The 5000-nt window shown below is 43.3% G+C and overlaps 1 long non-coding RNA gene across 1 annotated transcript; it reads right to left on the bottom strand.

Moving 5' to 3' along the window:
* Window positions 1-2592: 2592 nt before the first annotated feature.
* LOC311328324 lies at window positions 2593-3800 on the bottom strand. The gene is made up of 3 exons (XR_014631203.1): window positions 3675-3800; window positions 3178-3332; window positions 2593-2997 (listed from the first exon to the last, which is right to left on the bottom strand). It is a non-coding gene; the product is annotated as an uncharacterized lncRNA (long non-coding RNA).
* Window positions 3801-5000: the final 1200 nt, after the last annotated feature.

Genomic DNA, 5000 nt, shown 5'->3' with positions numbered 1-5000 from the left:
AATTAGACACCAAACTAATATGCGACTAACTAGTAGCAACTAAGAGTTTAGTCAGTGTTTAGGCATGACTACATGCTTGGGTTTATGGTGCGTTCCAGGCAACCCGTAACTCGTGTTCTTCCGACGTCCTACACGTGAAAATGCTCTGGAATGGCAGTAGCCTACATCGATCTGTACGAGTTCACGGGTGGGAAGTTACGGGTTTGACTGCCATTCCAGAGCATTTTCACGTGTAGGAGGTCGGAAAAACACGAATTACGGGTTGCCTGGAACGCGTGCTAACTAACGTCACCTCCTACAGGAGCCCAGGTGTCCAATAGCCTTGCTAATGAGCTCGCGATTGCAACTTCACCAGGCGTGAAAAACCCTCTGAATCTGAATCAAAAGCAACGTTTGCTAGCCAACACATTTACAAAACATTATGCCTATAACAGGTTCGAATATTAAGGGCTGCCTAATATTCGTTCGAATACCAGTATTTCTGTCAATATTCGAATTATATTCGAATCCCGAAGTTCGGACTCCCAGCCCTATTGTGTGGTCATTGTGTGGTCATTGGGTGGTCATTGGGTGGTCATTGTATGGTCATTGGGTGGTCATTGGGTGGTCATTGTGTGGTCATTGTGTGGTCACCGCTGGCTGATTTGTGGCTCTGCCCTCTGTTCCTCTCCGGTCCTGCTCTAGACAGGGTCTCTCTCCTCTCACAGAAATACTCTGATTAAGGCCACATTCACACTGCAGGTCTTGATGCCTAGATCTGATTTTTTGCCCATATCCGATTTTTTTTGACCACTTGCTTACATGTACTTTTTAAAGTGACCCATATCAGATACCTGTGCTTGCACGTACATACTTGCTTAACAATTTGAAACAACCCCCATGCATACACGAGGGTTTCGTTACCTTGGTTAACAACTAGCCGGTTCTTTAAACGCAATGGACGAGACCGTGGCCGTGTCCGAATTGCATACTACTTGCTATATAGTAGGCGAGATGCAGCATGCTGCATCAAAACTGTGCATACTGTATTTCGCCTACTATATAGTAGGTACTATATAGTAGGCGAAATCGGCGAAAAAATGGGCGTAAATGTAGCATAGTCCAGAGCATACTGTTCCGGAAGTCGAGAGGTGAAACGTCACTGGGCTGTGAGAAAAATAAAAAAAGATGGCGAACGAAGAGATCTCCGGGACCGCAGCGGGAGTTTTCAAATGTAAGTATTGACTTAATTTGTCGATGGAAAAATTATTTTTCCGGACAGATATCTTAGTTATAACGACACAGAGCTACAAATGCAGTTTTGTGTATAAAGGTGGGGTAGAAATGACATTTCGAAAAAGAACGTCATGATAGCTAGCTGCTTGCATTGATCTCTGTGGTGGACGTTACGTTAGCTAGCTAGCCCAGTTAATGTTAATAGGCTGCTAACGTTACAGGTGTTCAGACGGCTCTTGCTCAAAACGTATTCATGTCAAATCTTAGATGTTTCTATAGCTAGAATCGAGAGAAACAGACTAACATTTCCATGTAATATGACCATGATCGCTTAAGAAATGTGCAAGAAATGTCGAAATTGTGATGAGTTGTTAAATGGCTAACCTAAGCCACCGAGCCTAACGTTACTTGAAGTTGTTTAAACAATTGTCTGTTCATTCCATGATTTAAACGAGTTCAACTGTTCATATATCATATATTAATATTCATTGTCCCATAATACTTCTGGATGTATTACAGGGACCAACGACCACACCAGGGACGATGATCCTCTGGAGGACGGCCGCATGGGTGGCCCCCATCGCCTCTTCCAAGACCCCTTACCACTTCCACGAAGCGGCTGTGGCCTCCCCTCCCTCTGTGCTGACCCCAGTTCTGGGGCTCTTTAGGTCCTATGAGGTTAGATAAGTTTTCTAGTGTCATACAAACTGTGAGTCCCTTAAACAGGGAAGAGTTGGCCGTCCTCCAGAGGGAGGACCGGCTGATGTTGAATGGGGGAGAGAGAAGGCAGAGATGAAGGCTGAGTGGAGGGAGGAAAGGGGGTTGTTTAAGGAGAGGGAGGACCGGCTGATGTTGCTTCTAGAAGCCTCAGTCAAAAAAAACTGTTATCTTGTTCCATTATTGTTTTTGTTATTTTTTATTAAATGTATTTTCTTGAATTAAATTGGTGTTTGTGTGTCATTCCTTGTAATGTCTTCCCAGTCAAAGAACAAATGTCACTATACCTAAAACCAGTCATTAGAGTAAAAGAACATTCCTAATGGACATTGTAGTTTGCAATTAGGCATAAAAGACGTTACACACATGTTGGTTCATAATGCTTCATTGGAATTATTCAGAGACGGTTATGAAAGCTTCAGTTTAATGTGTCTGACTAACGACTACTTGATAAGGGAGTTACATGTCCAAAGCGCTCTGCGTGTTGTAAGACCTTCCAAGTTACTGTACATGACCTGTAGACATATCAAGACAATGTGTCTGATGTGTAGATATTACACTTTGTTGAAATGTTAATACATCAAGAAGTAACCTTTACATGTATAATGGAAGAAACACAACCATAAACATTTCTTGGATATTTTTATTACACAATGGTCTTCAAATATACTTTTGACTTGTTTATATTTGGTCAGATCATTAGCTTTCCTTGCAAAAGGTACTGACAGGAGAACGCTGATCTGTTGTCTCCCCCCAAAATACTTAAACTGATTACTATGTACAGTGTTACACATACATTTAAACAAATGCCTCAAGGCTGCCTATAACCAACTGATCAGTGTTTAAAGCCTCAAGGCTGTCTATAAGGAACAAGGTAAAGCACACTCATGAACTGATAGACTGACTACTTATGGCAGGATGTGGGTAGTCGTGCTCACCAAGAGCTGGGATCCAGGCAGCTTGTGCTGGTGCTGATGCTGCCGCTGCGAGACACTTTCTGAGGCCATCTCCAGGGTTGGGATGATCTGCAGCAGCAGGACCATGGCCCCCATCAAGGTCTTCAACCTTTAAATGGTTAAATGCAATTAGGCCTACTGTAAGTCGCTTAGCAGACACACAAAAGTGTCTGCTAAATAAATGACTAAGGTAATGCTGGCAAGATGACAAGACCATTGTAAAGGGTGAGTACTGAGAAAAGCTCTAAATGCAATGAATTATTATTATTGTTATTGCTATTATTAGCACCTCCATGGTCTTGCCCCATCCTCCTGACCATCACCAAGGTTCCTCTGTGTCGATTTTGACAATCTGAAGTCCCTCCTTGTGTCCAGCCGTCAAAATAGGTCCTCAGCAGGGACGTGGAGGTTGACTTGGTGAGGACCTCTGTCTTCCATGTGAGCCTACAGGGGGAATATTATTAGGGCAAACTTTAACTCATTTGTGCGTATGGCATATACTTGTCTTTACAATGTGATAATAGATAGATGTCATTATCTGTAGAGCTAAAATGTAACATTACAAAGCAGGCGTGTAGTGATGAGTAAACCCAGGTAAACTCAGTTTACCCACCTCTTTAAAATGAGTTGAGTTTTATTGTTTTGCTTACCTGCCTCTCAGAATCTATTTAATATAACATCCCTGGTACAAATGTAACAGTATAGCTAGCCCCAAGCCAGCACATGCGGGGCTATCAACTAACCTAGCTAACTAGCGTAGCTAGCAAGCTAACGTTCAATATTTACCTCAACTACAAGCATGTCGAGAAGATCTCATGACGGCTCTTCTCCTTGCAGCGTTAACACGACTTCTCCTGGCGGCAGCAGCAGCCGCACATCCCATGACAGGAAAAGGCTACATTTTTGTGGATAATACCCAAAATGATCACAGAAAACACCGGATAATTGTACCACAGCTTCGCGGGAGTAAACAGTATCGTATCCCGTCACTTCCGCTGGATGACTCGAGTAGCATGCTGTATTTTCTCGCATACTACACGCGTTTTGTGGAACAGTAGGTACTATATAGTATGCAGTATGCATACTATATAGTGCCTACTATATAGCATGTAGCAGGTAGTATGCAATTCGGACACGGCCCGTGTATACGACACTTCAAAGCGCTGCATCGGTTGAGGGGAATATGTGGATGCGGGAAAGAAGTCAAGATTGGTGGGATCACGTGGTGGGAACCTTTGACGAGGAACAGTGGGTCAACAACTTTCGAATGTGGAGAGAAACATTTGGTATTTTATGCGATCGGCTATCTCCAAGGCTCTCCTACGAAGATACGATATTTCGCCGTTATACGTCATTAAAATGCGAAAAAGTCGCATTTTCAATGACGTGCGAATTACAATGAAAGGGAATATCCGTTCTGTCCGCTTAGACGACAGTCGCATTAGCCGATTCATATCTGATTTATTTCCATATATGATTGAGGCCTGAAACGGATCTGAGAATATCCGATTCTATGTGATTTGTTCCTGCTTACACGTGCGTAATACATATCGGATACGTGCCACATATGAGCAAAAAAACGGAATTGGGTCACTTCAACCAGGCAGTGTAAATGCCGCCTAAGAGCCTGCGGTCGCCCAGACTCAGCCAGAGCATCAGAGAGAGAGAGAGAGAGACGGAGAGAGAGAGACGGAGAGAGAGAGAGGTGGGGGTATAGAGAGAGAGACAGAGAGGGAGGGAGAATTAGCGACAGAGAGGGGGTAGAGAGATTTAATATTGTGTTATAATATAATATATAAGAATAATATAATCCATTTACTGATTTTGCAGATTGTGACTTAATGTTTTATATTACGATGATGTTGTGGAGAGAGAGAGAGAGAGAGAGAAAGAGAGAGAAAGAGAGAGAGCGCAGAGTAGAGGCCAAGCTTCCTTAGCCAGCTGAGCAGATCATTACAGGCCTCTATCTAATCAACACAGTCATTAGTCGGCCACGGAACTAATAGGTGTAAAGCTACAGAACGCCCGCGTTCACACAGACACAAACATCTCTTCATGACCTCCTTCCTTCCTCTCTCTCTCTCTCTCTCTCTCTCTCTCTCTCTCTCTCAC

This window comes from Borostomias antarcticus (genome assembly GCF_949987555.1).
Source record: "Borostomias antarcticus genome assembly, contig: scaffold_391, whole genome shotgun sequence".
Classification (NCBI taxonomy): domain Eukaryota; kingdom Metazoa; phylum Chordata; class Actinopteri; order Stomiiformes; family Stomiidae; genus Borostomias; species Borostomias antarcticus.
The sequence above is the reverse complement of the archived record's forward strand: the minus strand, read 5'-3'. Positions and strand labels throughout refer to the sequence as shown.